Consider the following 17,204-nt stretch of genomic DNA (forward strand, 5'->3'; position numbering starts at 1 on the left):
AAAGCCTTTGACTGTGTGGATCACAACAAACTGTGGAAAATTCTTCAAGAGATGGGAATACCAGACCATCTGACCTGCTTCCTGAGAAATCTGTATGCAGGTCAGGAATCTACAGTTAGAACCAGGCATAGAACAATAGGCTGGTTCCAAATTGGGAAAGGAGTACCTCAAGGCTATATACTGTCACCCTGCTAATTTAACATATATGCAGAGTATATCATGAGAAATGCCGGGCTGGATGAAGCATAAGCTGGAATCAAGATTTCTGGGAGAAAAATCAGTAATGTCAGATATGCAGATGACACCACCCTTATGGCAGTAAACAAGGAAGAATTAAAGAACCCCTTGATGAAAGTGAAAGAGAAGGGTGAAAAAGTTGGCTTAAAGCTCAGCATTCAGAAAACTAAGATCATGGCATCCGGTTCCATCACTTCATGGCAAATAGATGGGGAAACAATGGAATCAGTGAAAGACTTAATTTTGGGGACTCCAAAATCACTGCAGATGGTGACTGCAGCCATGAAATTAAAGACGCTTGCTCCTTCAAAGAAAAGCTATGACCAACCTACACAGCATATTAAAAAGCAGAGACATTACTTTATCAACAAAGGTCCGTCTAGTCAAAGCTATAGTTTTTTCAGTAGTCATGTATGGATTTGAGAGTTGCAGTATAAAGCTGAGTGCTAAAGAATTGATGCTTTTGAACTGTGGTGTTAGAAGACTCTTGAGAGTCCCTTGGACTGCAAGGAGATCAAACCAGTCAATCCTAAAGGAAATCAGTCCTGAATGTTCATTAGAAGGACTGATGCTCAAGCTGAAACTCTGATACTTTGACCACCTGATGGGAAGAACCGACTCATTGGAAAAGACCCTGATGCTGGGAAAGATTGACGGTGGGAAGAGAAGGGGTTGACAGAGGATGAGATGGTTGGACAGCATCACCGACTCAATGGACATGAGTTTGAGTAAACTCCAGGAGTTGGTGATGGACAGGGAGGCCTGGCTTGCTGCAGTCCATAGGTTTGCAAAGAGTTGGACACAACTGAACTACTGAACTGAACTGAAATAACACACAAGGAGCAGAAATAGAAACTTTCTTTATGATGAAAGTAGCAGACAACTGGAAACCTGGACCAATATTTATAAAAATGGAATAGGGATGGAGGAATTGTAAATGACTTAGTAAAACTGAGGAAAGATTTATTCAGAGTGTACCTGTAGGTAAGAAGCAAGTTAATTTGTATGGCACAACCTCAGAAAACCTCAGAATGGTTAAAGCATTAGAGGCACAAATGCCACTGAAGATGAAAGTTAGGCGTGAACTAGAAACAAGGCAGTTGTTCAAAAAACTGTATAGAACCATTAGAGCTCTAGGTCTCCAGGTCTGGAGGCAGGGTCCTGCCTTTCCCCTCCAATGAAGGAGGCAAGAGATACATTACATCAAGAAACTGAGTTGAGATGCTGTAGTCTGAGGGGTACCAGACACAGAGGAAGGTGAAGCCAGGCTGAAAAAAAAAATTATAAATTTTGAGATCCCTAGACCTCTCCTCTCATTTACCTCCAGGTCGCTAACAACCAAGATACACTTTCCCAAACAGAAAATAATGGAATATTATTCTGGAGAAAATTAACTATCCCAGAAAAAATATCTTAAAGATCTTGACATTTTTGTGGAAGAAAATCCCATTGGGAAAAAGCGGCAGGTGCCTTAATTGCTCCCACAGTGACAAATGCTATCCACACACAATTTTAGTGCTTTACTCTTAAATGTGAACAGAAGTCCAAGAATCACCTGACATTCAAAGAAACCTGCTGATGTGAAGGAGAAAAAAAAAAAAAAGAGCTCAAGTAAATAGAAGAAAAGAAAACAGAGTAATGCAGAGAGATATATAAATGTTCAAAGAAACTATAATTAATATACTTGGTGAGACAAGAGAAGATATTATATCAATTAAACAAGAACAGGATCAAAGAGAACAAAAACAACAGAAGTAGGAAACGTCTTAGATATTAAAAATGTAATAGCTAATTTTTTTAAAAGTCAATAAAGATGTGGACATTAAATTTGAGGAAATACTCCAGACAGTAGGGGAAAAAAATGGATAATAGAAGTGAAAAGATAAGAAAATTAAGATTCTTGGGTATTCCCTGGTGGTCCAGTGGTTAGGATTCTGGGCTTTCACTGCAGAGGGCCCAGGTTCAATCCCTGGTTGGGGAAGTAAGGTCCCACAAGCTGTGTAGCCAAATAATAATAATATTATTATTATATCCAGGAAGTCCAACATTTATTTAACTAAAAGATCTTTAGAGAGAAAATAGATAAAATGGAAGAGAAAGTGAAAGTGAAGTTGCTCAGTCATGTCTGACTCTTTGCTATCCCATGGACTGTAGCCCACGAGGCTTCTCTGGCCATGGAGTTTTCCAGGCAAGAATAGTGGAGTGGGTTGCCCTTTCCTTCTCCAGGGGATCTTCCCGACTCAGGAATCAAACTTGGGTCTCCCTCCTTTCAGGCAGACTCTTTACCGTCTGAGCCATCAGGGAATCCCTAAACAGAAGTAAGGTAGTTATCAAAAGGAAAAAAAAAAAGAAAACTTCCAAATTTAAAGAACATGAATTTCTAGATCAATAGTGCCCACCAAGTACCCAGGATAATAAATAGATCAAGTCCCACACAAAGTAATGTTATAATGAAATTTCACAAGTGAAAAGATAAGGAAAAAACATCCTAAAATAGTCCATAGCATTCATAGCATGTACACAGAAAGGATTGAGAGTAAGGATTGTCTAGGGGTTCTCACTCCAGTATTCTTGCCTGGAGAATCCCAGGGATGGAGGAGCCTGTTGGGCTGCTGTCTATGGGGTCGCACAGAGTCGGACACGACTGAAGCGACTTAGCAGCAGCAGCAGGGGTTCTCAACAGCAAAATGGAGATCCAAAACATCATGCAACAAGGTTTCAAAGTTCTAAGCAAAAAAAAAAAATGGAAGGCAAACTGTCAACCAGGAGTGAGGAAAAAAATAGCTTTTTGACTTTGTTATCTCCCAAACATAATTCCTCAAAAGCTACTGGAAAATGGGCTCCACCATTAAAAAAAAAAAAAAAAGAGGAGAAAGAGAGCAACGAACAGGAAGCCGTGGATCCAACTCATTCAAGTGAAAAAGGGAATTTTCAGGATGAAACATATGAAACATAGCTAGAGGTGATGTGCGGCAGGCACAGAGCGCACCAGCGCAGGCTGCAGTGGAAGGATGGGGGCCTTAGATGGGATGTTGCCAGGAAAAACGGGAAACTGAATTTCCCACAGACTTAACCAAAACAGAAAGCTGTATCTTTAGAGAAAGTGTTAGTTGCTCAGTGATGTCTAACTCTTTGCAACCCCTGGACCATAGCCCGCCAGGCTCCTCTGTCTACGAAATTCTCCAGGCAAGAATACTGGAGTGGGTTGCCATGATACTTGAACAAACTACGGGAAGTATAATGAAGTAATTGTCAACTAAAGGAAAATGAAAAGGTATAGAAGACAGGAAATGTAATCATTGTAAACTACTCTGCTCAGCAGTGGACATTAAGCATCAGGCATTGAAATGAACACAGAGAATCCATGACCTGAACCCTAAACTGAGATGTGAATATATTGGGAAGATAGGATAGACAGGTGTATGGCAGGAGCTGAAACTCTCACCTCCACAAGAAGTCAGTGGATAATGTCTTTAAAAAGCTGGGCCAAGAGAGTACTGTGTAGATATTGTTGAGAAACATAGAGATTAATATCAGAATAAACAGCTACATATATGCTGGACATGGTTTTCTCCTCTGGGGTGCAGGCACAGTTGAAAGAATGCTGCTTTGTTTACGAGCCTTTTGGCATCAACTCTTTAAACATTCTGTGTGTGTTACTTTGATAAAGCTAGAGATTAAAACAATACCCACACACATACACAGAAGTGAGATAAAAATGCCAGTGGTATTGAGTTGTCAATATTAACTATGATACTGTGGCTGTCAAGTCCAGGCACAGTGCTGGGAGGTTAGAAATACACATTCAGTGCCAATTTTCCTACCCAGATTCCATGATGAGAAGCCAACCCATTTCTCATCACATCCCTCCAGAAATATGCCAGCACCAGAGACCCACCCACCACTTCCTAAACGAGCCGTGCCAGACTCCCTCCCTTGGTGGCCTCCAAAGCAGGCTGTGCTAGATAACCCATTGTAAGATGAAAAGAAAACATAATTTCCATTTATTTTATATATCATTATTTTTAAAGTTTCTATTTATTGTGTATATTTTATTTTTTCTGTTTTTAAGCTATCCACTGGTTTAATTCCAGACATTAAAAAGCAGTAAAAATATATAGAAGACTCCTATCTACACCATACTCAGATTCCTTAAGTATTTTCAGTTTCAGTTCAGTTGCTCAGTTCTGTCCAACTCTATGCAACCCCATGGACTGTAGCACGCTAGGCCTCCCTGTCCATCACCAACTCCTGGAGTTTACCCAAACTTATGTCCATCAAGTCGGTGATGCCATCCAACCATCTCATCCTGTCATCCCCTTCTCCTCCTGCCCTCAATCTTTCCCAGCATCAGGGTCTTTTTCAATGAGTCAGCTCTTCGCATCAGGTGGCCAAAGTAATGGAGTTTCAGTTTCAACATCAGTCCTTCCAATGAACACTCAGGACTGATCTCCTTTAGGATGGACTGGTTGGACTCTCAAGAGTCTTCAACACCACAGTTCAAAAGCATCAATTCTTCAGCGCTCAGCTTTCTTTATAGTCCAACTGTCACATTCATACATGACTACTGGGAAAACCATAGCCTTGACTAGATGGACCTTTATTGGCAAAGTAATGTCTCTGCTTTTTAATATGCTGTCTAGGTCAGAGAAGGCAATGGCACCCCACTCCAGTACTCTTGCCTGGAAAATCCCATGGACGGAGGATCCTGGCAGGCTGCAGTCCAGGGGGTCGCTAAGAGTCAGACACAACTGAGTGACTTCACTTTCACTTTTCACTTTCCTGCATTGGAGAAGGAAATGGCAACCCACTCCAGTGTTCTTGCCTGGAGAATCCCAGGGACGGGGGAGCCTGGTGGGCTGCCGTCTATGGGATCACACAGAGTCAGACACGACTGAAGTGACTTAGCAGCAGCAGCAGGTTGGTCATAAGTATTCTTTGAAGGAGCAAGCATCTTTTAATTTCATGGCTGCAGTCACCATCTGCAGTGATTTTGGAGCCCAAAAAAATAAAGTTAGCCACTGTTTCCACTGTTTCCCCATCTATTTGCCATGAAGCGATGGGACCCAATGCCATGATCTTAGTTTTCTGAATGTTGAGCTTTAAGCCAACTTTTTCACTCTCCTCTTTCACTTTCATCAAGAGGCTCTTTAGTTCTTCTTTGCTTTCTGCCATAAGGGTGGTGTCATCTGCATATCCGAGATTATTGATATTTCTCCCAGAAATCTTGACTCCAGCTTGTGCTTCATCTAGCCCAGCATTTCTCATGATGTACTCTGTATATAAGTTAAATAAGCAGGATGACAATATACAGCCTTGACGTACCCCTTTTCCTATTTGGAACCAGTCTGTTGTTCCATGTCTAGTTCTAACTGTCTTTAAGTGTTAGCATTTTATATAACCGCTGTGTTAATAACTTAGTCATGCCTGACTCTTTGTGATTTCATGGACTGTAGCCCAAGAGGCTTCTGTGTCCATGGGATTTCCCAGGCAAGAATACTGGAGTGGGTTGCTATTTCCTTCTCAGGGAGCTCTTCCCAACCCAGGGATTGAATCCAGGTCTTCTGCATTGCAGGCAGATTCTTTACCATCTGAGTCACCAGCGAAGCTCTATATAACCGTTGTGTAAGTCTAAAAATCTGGAAATTAACATTGATACAATAATATTGTTTAATCTATAGATCATATTCATATTTCTCTAACAGCCCCACTAATACTCTTTTCTGGTCCAAATCAACTCAAAATTTACATGTTGCTGTTCATTGTAATGTGTCTTTGGTCTCCTTTAAGCTGCATCAGTTCCTCACTCTGTCTTTTGTAATATTGACACTTTAGAAGACTATTAGCCAGTTATTTTTCAGAATGTCCCATGACTGGAGTTTTTCAGAATGTCCCATGACTGGAGTTTGTCCACTAGTGATTAAATTCAGGTTAGGCATTTTTGGCAAGAGTACCACAGGAATGATGCTGTGTAATATAGCAGGGGGTACATACTGTCACACCTTCCCATTCCTGATGATGCTTTACTCTCTTGGTTAAGGTGATACTTACCAGGTTTCTCCTAGGTTGTACCTTTTCCTTTAGTATATATTAGGTGCATGTGTTTGTGTGTGTGTGTGTGTGTGTGTGTGTTTATATTTATATGCCCAATGAGAGAGACACTTTGAAGCTATGCAAATATCTTGTTTCTCATCACAGTTTTGCCTACTTGATTTTAGTACTCTTCACTGATGTCTGAACTAGTACTGTGGTGTTGGCTAAAGGGTGATTTTTCTATTTCCATCATATGTTCTAAATGTTTTAGTTGGCATTCTACTGCAAGGAAGAGCTTCCCCTTCTCCTCCATTATTCAATTATTGAATAATTTTATTCAGTTATTTTTATCAGTATGAACTCATGGACGATTTTTTCTTTAATTTATGATTCATTACCATCATTAATTTGTTGCTGCAATTATCCCAAATATGGACATTTGAAGGATCTTTGACAGGTCTTTTGTGTTTTTTTGACATGTCTGCATCTTTTTTGAAGGACTTTTTTGGCTTCCCAGCACAAAGTGTTCCAAGCTCACCTGTGCTTTCCCCAGCCCTGTAATCAGCCATTTCTCTAAGGAGTCTTGGTTTCTTTCAGTGGAGAATAGTATATTGAAGCCAAGATGTGGATACCATTATATATATTTTATAATATATGAGTTTGGTAGTACAGGTACTTATTTTATATATTAACCATGTATTTTTAATTGATTGAGAAGCACAGTAAATTATTTTTTGCAAAACATTGCTCTTTGTTTAAAAAACAGAAGCCATGGAAGCCATGATGGGATTAATAGCTCTTGCTCACTTGTACAGCATGAGGCCTCTTTCTCTGGCACTTACCTTTTCCTGCCGTATGTCATAGACAGCAATTCTCTCTGTCAAGTCTGTCTGTCTTTCAACTTTTCCTGCAATGAAAGAGGTTCATGTATACACGTTGCATGGCAGTGAAGGCCAAACAGGGAGTGTTGCCATGTCCCAGAGAAGCACTATGTGGTCACACGCACACTGGGCAGCCCCTATATAACACGCTGCTCTCGGGAAACAGAGAAAGATTCTTGTGGTTCCCAAAAGAGCTCTGCAATCAACATTTCACTCCTTAAATGTAACCATAATGCTCTATCAGGGCCTCTGGGTTCTCTTTGCTGGACACAATTCTGTCATTTATAACTTGCTGAAGTATTATTTGTGGTTAAAAGCAGACAGGAGCCAGACTGCTTACTTTCAAATCCTGGCCCCAGTACACACATTAGCTGGGTGATCTTGAGTGATTTACTCCCCTTATTGTGCCTCAGTTTCTTCACATGCAAAACAAGATAATAAGAACAACAGACCTACACTCTAAGACTGTAGTGCCAAAAAATGAGTTAATATACATAAAGTGTTTAGAATAAGCCAAGTACATTATATGTGCTAAATTAGTGTAAACAATTATCATTATTACTCCAGAAGACTGAAGATCTGTATATCTATGTGAGGGAGCCTCATAAAACATGGCATAGAAATATATAAAAGTTCAGGGCATAAAGGATTAGGTCAAACTAGGGCTGTGTGTCTAAAGACGAGTCCCCAAGTGGGACAATTCATTCCACCTTTTCAGTCACTGACTCCCTCTCATTGCTCTTTGCCTCACAGGCAGGCATGCCTTTCCTCTGAGGCACAGGAAGTATGCTGGACATGGATGAGGTGGCTTTGGGTGGCTGAGAGGAGCTGGACAAAAGCCAGAGTAGACTTGAGACCTTTTCCTTCCATGATAAAGTTTTATAAAGTCAAAGATTTATAAATAAGAACATATTGCTTTAAAGTGAATGTTTTACTATGGTATAGAATAGAGATTTGCATAAATTTCTGTGCTAAAGCCAAGGCCTTCTAATAGTGTTTGCTTCTGTGCCCACCTTAGTGGGTCATGTGGTCAGAATATTTAAGAAGCACCATCTATGAAATAGTTCTAGTGAAGAAAATAAGGGGAAACAGCCATCTTTGAGTGGGAGGTGGAGAAACTCAGAAATGGGAAAGAAAGGCCACCTAAAAAGAGAGATTAAGGGTCCTAGACAAGCAAACAAATGTAGAAAAGTGAAGTAGGTACAAGGAAGAGAAGTGGGCGTGCCTGGGGACAAGCCAGCCTCCTCTGCAATGGCTCTTGCCGTGAATGTTGCCCAGCTACTTCCGGGCCTGGCTTACATTCGAACATAGAGAACAGCAGGTGCCTCATTTGGAAATATTCACAGAGTGAGTAGCTCCTCTTTTTACCAGGTAGTTCACTGAAAAGCTGAGAAAATCATTCCGCTCCATGTCAAGTTTAAAAGTCGCCTTTTGTTTAATTACCAGATACCTGACAAATATAGATAAGCACTACAGAGCCAAAATGGATTTGGGGCTGCCAGTGAGTTGCATCTGCTGTAGGCATAGAGGTTTTAATATCATTAAGACAGCATCTCCTTCCAGACGTCTCCCATGGTAGAATCAGGAAGTAAATCCAGCTCTACACTTTTAAAGAAGCAATAAAGATTGCCTCCTGTTACAGCATGAAACTGGATTTGCCAGTAGAAAATCTCATTAGGGTAAACATTTTTTACTCTTATCAATCCTCTGCCAAGTTGGCTTGCTTTATTCTTTCCTCCAGAAGATAAAATTCCTTTTAAAGTAAAGTTTAAAGCCTGTCCCAAGAAGCTGATACACAAACAGTTGTATAAATAAAAGCTCCAGATAGGATAATAGAATAAGAAGCTAATGTCAGCTTTCCACATCTGACTGTCTGACCGATGACGTTGACAGTCACACAATTTAAAAGATCAGGAATTTGAGACTTGAGTCAGGTAATCTACAAGGCAATGACAGATACTCCCAAGTATAAAAATAACCACTGATAATGGATACAGAAATATTAGGCACCATGTAGAATGGGTGGATTTTTGTTAAATTTATTTTTTAGTATCTCAGTGAACATTTAGAAAACTATTCTTTATTTGTTTTGCATTTCCTTTTGATATGCCTAAAGGCTTTTTCCTCAGTTGACAGAGATACTTTAAGCCTCTACATGCTTCAAATAGCATAATCAAAAGAGTGGGAATAAAATATACAAATATAGGGGACTTCCCATGTGGTCTAGTGGTTAAGACTCTGCTTCCAGTGCAGGGGCACAGGTTCAATTCCTGGTCTGGGAACTAAGATCCCACATGCCATGTGGTGTGGTCAAAATAAATAAATAATAAAAAACAAAAGTTCCTTGAACTGTAACACATGTTTTAAAATATACAAATATAGATGAAAAGGAAGGGGAAAACATATTCTGCTTCATTTGGCTTGAGCAGGGGGCTAGTTTTAGAGGAAATGTACAAATCTGGCTTCATCAACTTTTTCATCTCTCTTTGAGCTTCAATTGCTTCAAATGTGAAATGGAAGTGTAATGACACCACCTCACAGGGCTATAGTAAAATTCAAATGCAATAATGCTGGTAATGTGCCCAGCACATAGTAGGCACTCAATAGATTTGTACTCTCCCTGGGCCCTTTCTTGGTGGTGTGCCCAGAAAGACCCTTTCTGAGCATGGTGAAAACAGTTGATTGTCTGCCCAGTAGACATCACTCCTCAGGTATCCACATTTTCATGTGGGCGATGACCCTTCCCAGACTGCCAGTTGACCCGGAGGAAGGCTGCTTCCTTTCTTTTGGCTGGACCTCAGTTCTGAGGTGAGCTCTGGATTGTGTTAACACAATCAGCCCGACTAGAGTCACTGGCTCATGTGACTGAAGCAACCTAATTAGAATGAATTTCAGAAATGTTGGAATACTGAGGCAAAAGGGCCCTGCTGAGTATGGATAAAAAAACCTACAACACCGTAAATACTACCAAGAGCCACCCTAACGTCATGAGGGAAACCAACCCGAGGATAGCAGAGAGTTAGAAAAGTAGATTCTCAACAACTTGGTTGTTGCAACTACCAATTCTGAAGTTTGTTTGACCTCTGTATTTCCAGTGACAAGAGCCAATAAATTTCTTTTACAATTTAAAAACTTTCTATTGAGTTTTCAATAACTTCTCCCATTAGAAAAAAAAAAAAAAAGCCCTGAAACCTAATTGTTTCAAACCAGGAAGTTTGAAACATCCTCATTTCTCAGTGAGAAGAACTACAACCCACAACTCAAGAGGATCACAAAGTGAAAAGCTAATAATTCTCAAATTTTCAGATCTTTTATGCATTATAGCTGATTGAAAGTATAACTTCTATCATGTCTTTCTATTTGTTGCTGATACATGTTATAGTCATATATCAGAAATTTCTACTGTAACTGTTCCTAGTATATAAGGACTGTTTTACCTAGCTATTCTAAAATTAGAATAAATTGGTTCTATCAAATAAATGTACATGGCAGATTAATTTCCTTATTTATTTCTACATACATTTTGTAGATCATTCATCCTGGTACATTCACTAGAAAAAAAATCTGGTTATTCACAATCAGGCGTTTATGGGAATGTCATCTGTGGAAAAGATAAGCAGCTGATAACCCTTGCTTTGAGAATTTTCTAGGCTGCTGCTATAGCCAGAGTGTTTGTGTCCCTGCATAATCCATCTGTTGAAACCTAACCCCCAAAGTGATGCTAGTTAGAGGGCCTTAGTAAGTGACTAGCCCAAGAGGGTGCAGCCCTCATGAAAGTGATTAGTGCCCTTATAAAAGAGACCACATAGAGCTGCCTTACCCCTTCCACATGTGACAATACAGTGAGAGGGTGGCTGTCTATGAACCAGGAAGACAACTCTCACCAGATAACAAATCTGCCAGTGCCTTGACCTTAGACTTCCCATGCTCCAGACTGTGAGAAATGAATGCTTGCTGTTTAAGCCATCTGTGATATTTTGTGATATGTATATATATATATATGTGTGTGTGTGTGTGTATGTATGTATAGTATATTTGTTATAGGGGTTCCCAGGTGGCTCAGTGATAAAGAATCTGCCTGTCATGGTGGGAGACATAAGAGACTCAGGCTAGATCCCTGGGTGAGGAAGATTCCCTGGAATAGGAAATGGCAACCTGCTCCAGTATTCTTGCCCGGAAAATTCCATGGACAGAGGAGCCTGGTGGCTATAGTCCATGGGGTTGCAAAGAGTCAAACACAGCTGAACAGCTGAACACAACAACACATATATGTTATAGCAGCCCAAATGGACCAAGACAGCTGAATTCTATGATAAAATTTGCGGGGCTTAATTGACGAGAGCAAAACTTTTAATATTTTAGAAGAAAAGAGATCTTTTCCCAAATTTTAATTTTTTAAATTTATCAGAGAGATCTCCACATGAGGAGACTATACATATTCAAACTATTAAACATGCTTTTTTAAAGATTGACTAGTAACACTGTCAAAAGAAATCTCAGGAAATAATCCACTAATGCCATATAACTTGTAGCTTCACAGATGAAGATACAAGTCAGGTATCTAGGAAATCAATTTAACCCCAAAGTTTCAGTTCACTTAGTTTTTTTGTTTGTTTCTTTAAATCTGTTTATTTGTTGCCTTACTCTAGACAAAATTTAAGGCAATGAGTTTAATTGTTCTCCTTTCAAATGTTTTCATTTTTTAAATAATTTTATTTATTTATTTAATTTTTGGCTGCACGGAGTCTTGCTTGCTGCTTGTGGGCTTTCTCTAGTTGCGGCGAGCCAGGGCTACTCTTCGTCGTGGAATGTGGGCTTCTCTTGTGGTCGCTTCTCTTGTTGCAGAGTTCAGGCTCTAGGGCACACAGGCTCAGTAGTTGTGGTACAGTCTTAATTGCTCTGAGGCATTTGGAATCTTCCCGGACCAGGGACTGAACCCATGTCCCCTGCATTGACAGGCAGATTCTTACCCACTGTATCACCAGGGAAGTTCTCAAATGTTTTTAAATGAATTAGAATGCATTCCACTGTTCACAAATCCTATAGAATTTGATCTGTGCAAGAAAGCACTGTACTCTCTACTCCTTGTGAATGCTGCCTCCCTTTCGTCAAGACAGAAATCGCCTCTTAAATTACCACCAGTTAGTTATTACCCAAACAGAAGGATTCCAAAAGTTTGAAAACACCCAGGTTTAATAGGAAATAGTAGGCACCATGCTAGATTATGTTGAAGGAAGAGGTGCAATTTTATGATCCACATTCTCCATTATTTCTTGGCATGTCAGCAGGCAGGAGCGATTCCAGGTGAGAAGCTGGAAAGACTGGACATAGTGATAAGAGGATTACAGAGAAATAATGAGGATAGAGATGTATTGAAAGATAAGAAAGCTAAGTCATTGCCTTAAGCAAGTCACTTGGCCATCCTTATCTAAATATAAAATGAACATTTGCTTTTTTGCCAGGATTAAAGAGCACATGTCTGATGCAGGAAGAAATAATATTAGAAGTACTCAGCATCAGGCAGTCTCCTCCTCTGTATCAGGGAGCTGAACAAGGAATGAGCAGAATCTCCAGGACTGCCTGTTGGGGACAAAATCACAGCATTCAATTCTTACAGCAGGAAGCTGTCTTAATTTGCAAGTTCTGCAAATAGGATTTTGTGGTTTTGGAGCTTATTCAGTTTGAGACAAGGCAAAAGATAGACGAGGGAGAGTGGCATCACAGAGGAAGGTCGGAAAATGCCACAGAACTCAAATAAGTCCAAATAAAGTGTCTCTCAACCCCCGCCTCCACCCACTGATTCTTTTAAGGTAGGGATTGGCCTAAGGATGGCCACACCTTTTTTTTAACTAGTCCTACAAAAGTAACCTGGTACCTCACTTCGGAACTTAGGGGTACTTCAGTTCAGTTCAGTTATTCAGTCATGTCCGACAGTTTGCAACCCCATGGACTGCAGCACGCCAGGCTTCCCTGTCCATAACCAACTCCTGAATCTTGCCCAAACTCATGTCCATCGAGTCATTGATGCCATCCAACCATCTCATCCTCTGTCATCCCCTTCTTCTCCCGCCTTCAGTCTTTCCCAGCGTCAGTGTCTTTTCCAAGGAGTCAGTTCTTCCCATCAGGTGGCCAAAGTATTGGAGTTTCAGCTTTAGCATCAGTCCTTCCAGTGAACACCCAGGACTGATCTCCTTTAGGATGGACTGGTTGGATCTCCTTGCAGTCCAAGGGACTCTCAAGAGTCTTCTCCAACACCACAGTTCAAAAGCATCAATTCTTCAGTGCTCAGCTTTCTTCACAGTCCAACTCTCACATCCATACATGACTACTTGAAAAACCATAGATGTGACTAGACAGATCTTTGTCGGCAAAGTAATGTCTCTGCTTTTTAATATTCTGTCTAGGTTGGTCATAAGTTTTTCTTCCAAGGAGCAAGCGTCTTTAATTTCATGGCTGCAGTCACCACCTACAGTGATTTTGGAGCCCCCAAAAATAAAGTCTGCCACTGTTTCCACCATTTTCCCATCTATTTGCCATGAAGTGATGGGATCAGATGCCATGATCTTAGTTTTCTGAATGTTGAGCTTTAAGCCAACTTTTTTACTCTTCTCTTTCACTTTCATCAAGTGGCTCTTTAGTTCTTCGCTTTCGGCCATAATGTTGGTGTCATCTGCATATCTGAGGTTATTGATATTTTTCCCAGCGATCTTGATTCCAGCTTGTGCTTCATCCAGCCCAGCATTTCTCATGATATACTCTGCATATAAGTTAAATAAGCAGAGTGACAGTATACAGCCTTGATGTACTCCTTTTCCTATTTGGAACCAGTCTGTTGTGCCATGTCCAGTTCTAACTGTTGTTTCCTGACCTGCACACAGATTTCTCAAGAAGCAGGTCAGGTGGTCTGGTATTCCCTTCTCTTTAAGAATTTTCCAGTTTGTTGTGATCTACACAGTCAAAAGCTTTTGCGTAGCCAATAAGGCAGAAGTAGATGTTTTTCTGAAATTCTCTTGCTTTTTCTATGATTCTGCAGATGTTGATAATTTGATCTCTGATTCCTCTGCCTTTTCTAAATCCAGCTTGAACATCTGGAAGTTCACGGTTCATGTACTGTTGAAGCCTGGCTTGGAGAATTTTGAGCATTACTTTGCTAGCGTGTGAGATGAGTGCAGTTGTGCAGTGGTTTGAGCATTCTTTGGCATTGCCTTTCTTTGGGATTGGAATGAAAACTGACCCTTTCCAGTCCTGTGGCCACTGCTGAGTTTTCCAGATTTGCTGGCATATTGAGTGCAGCACTTTCACAGCATCATCTTTCAGGATTTGAAATAACTCAACTGGAATTCCATCACCTCCACTAGTTTTGTTCATAGTGATGTTTCCTAAGGCCCACTTGACTTTGCACTCCAGCCTGTCTGGCTCTAGGTGAGTAATCACTTCATTGTCATTATCTGGGTCATGAAGACCCTTTTTGTACAGTTCTTCTGTGTATTCTTGCCACCTCTTCTTAATATCTTCTGTATCTGTTAGGTCCATACAATTTCTGTCCTTTATTGTGCCCATTTTTGCATGAAATGTCCTCTTGGTATCTCTAATTTTCTTGAAGAGATCTCTAGTCTTTCCTATTCTATTGTTTTCCTCTATTTCTTTGCATTGATCACTGAGGAAGGCTTTCTTATCTTTCCTTGCCGATCTTTAGAATTCTGCATTCAAATGGGTATCTTTCCTTTGCTTGTCTGCCTTTAGCTTCTCTTCTTTTCTCAGCCATTTGTAAGGCCTTCTCAGACAATCATTTTGCCTTTTTGCAATTCTTTTTCTTGGGGATGGTCTTGATCACTGCCTCCTGTACAAGATCACAAACTTCCATCCATAGTTCTTTAGGCACTCTGTCTATCAGATCTAATCCCTTGAATCTTTTGTCATTTCTACTATATAATCATAAGGGATTTGATTTAGGTCATACCTGAATGGTCTAGTGGTTTTCCCTACTTTTTTCAGTTTAAATCTGAATTTGGCAGTAAGAAGTTCATGATCTGAGACACAGTCAGCTCCCTGTCTTGTTTTTGCTGACTGTATAGATCTCTGTTCGTTTCCAAGGCAAACCATTCAGTATCACAATAATCCAACTCTATGCCCCAACCAGTAATGCTCAAAAAGCTGATACAAGACCTTCTAGCACTAACACCCAAAAAAGATGTCCTTTTCATCATAGGGGATTGAATGCAAAAGTAGAAAGTCAAGAGATACCTGGAGTAACAGGCAAATTTGGTCTTGGTGAACAAAATGAAGCAGGGAAAAGGCTAACAGAGTTTTGCCAAGAGAACACACTGGTCATAGCAAACACCCTCTTCCAATAATACAAGAGAAGACTATACACATGAACATCACCAGATGGTCAATACCAAAATCAGATTGATTATCTTCTTTGCAGCCAAAGATGGAGAAGCTCTATATAGTCAAGTCATTCATACACATCATAAATTATAGTCATCAATGTATTAAATGCAAAGGGATGAACAGACCCACATACAAGGCATCACACATTCACAAGCATACAAGGCAGTCAATTAAGTGAATGCCCTGGTATTTTTTTGTCCCCAGCCTACCTTCTCCCACAATGTACTATGCACAAAGCCTTGCAGGATAACTAATCACAGAACTTTAAAGCTAAAAGTGGCCTTACATACTACCTACTGAGAACCTGCACAAGCAATTACCTTTCTGAGTCTCAGATTTGTCATCAATAAAATAAAGATGAAAACATTACCCACCTAAACAGTTATTATAAGGACATAAGTTAATATAAGTTATTATATGCTCAGTTAATATCAGTCTGGTCATTTGTGTTGAAGAAACTGAGATTCAGCAAGGTTGGAGAACATGTCCAACTTCGTGACAGTGATGAGACAAAACCCAGAACCCAGAGTCTCCTGTGTGCTCTGGAAGGCAGATGGAGCCAGGCCTGTCCTCAGACAGTAGGCAAACCTTTAAGGCTAAACATGGCATCACTCCATTTATGAATACAGGTTTCCATTCCAGTGATGAAAGATGGTCCTCTATGTGCTGATGCTCAGCTGAGCACTGGGAGAGGTTTCTCCATAGCCAAGATGGTAAATGACTGACAGAGATCCAGGAGGAAACCTCTAAGTCACAGACCATGAATATAAGCCACCACCACAAGCTTTTGAAGTTAAGTAAATAAACAACTGAAGTTAGATAAACAACAAACAAACAGCTAGTCTGGAGTAAAAACTATTTTTTCTCCTCTGATGAAACCAAGCCCCTACATTCTACCAGTGCCCCAGCCTCCACTGCAGTCCACTCCCCTTGAAAGAATGCAACCATTTTTGGCCTCTAAAAATGGAAATTGTGTTTGGTTAAACCTAATATTTGTGAATTAACCTATAGCATGTTAGTATTTTAAAGTGGTGCTTTGCTTATTAGGGACTCTTCTTTTCTATTTTTTAAATCATTAAAGTATGATAACACATTTACAGGTGACTTGGAAATAATAAAGTTACATATAGTTCCTCTATATGTTACAATTATTATTTTGTGTATTTACTCTCAGCATTTTGTAAGCATAACTGAACTATTTATAATTGTTAATAACATTTAAGCTTTCAATTATGCCTTAAAACAATGAACTCCTAGCCTGTTTCCTCATCTAGAGTAAGAAGAAGCTGCCCTGAATTATCTCTAAGGTTTCTATTGTTTTTATCATTATGTGTCTGTATGGCCAGATTTAGTACATTTTATTTGATCAAAAAACTAATTTGTGCCTATTTGTATCTTTAGTCCCTACAGTTTATTGTTTATGCAGTATAACAACTTGCATACAACTTTCAAAGTTCTAGGGAAATTTTCACATGAAAAAGGTTTAACGTGAACAGCTATTTTCTGCATGTTTCACTCAGTCATGGGAGCCAATTAGAAAAGTAAATATATTTATCAGCAAATTTCTTTCACTCAAAATAAGTAGTTTCACTTAGTCATTTCACATAAAATATGTATTTTTAAACAGAGACGACCTATGTTACTGAATGAAGAATAACA

General features: G+C 39.9%; 1 protein-coding gene and 1 non-coding gene across 3 annotated transcripts in view; both read left to right on the forward strand.

The window, feature by feature from the left end:
* Positions 1-17,204, forward strand: part of KCNAB1 (potassium voltage-gated channel subfamily A regulatory beta subunit 1) — a 444,955-nt gene that overhangs the window by 398,532 nt on the left and 29,219 nt on the right. The gene's annotated exons all lie outside the window — the stretch shown is intronic.
* On the forward strand, positions 2,146-2,218 carry TRNAE-UUC (transfer RNA glutamic acid (anticodon UUC)). The gene has a single exon. It is a non-coding gene; the product is annotated as a tRNA-Glu (tRNA).

Source organism: Bos grunniens, chromosome 1, assembly GCF_055505025.1.
Source record: "Bos grunniens cultivar Pamir isolate PY7600 chromosome 1, Bosgru_T2T1.0, whole genome shotgun sequence".
NCBI lineage: Eukaryota > Metazoa > Chordata > Mammalia > Artiodactyla > Bovidae > Bos > Bos grunniens.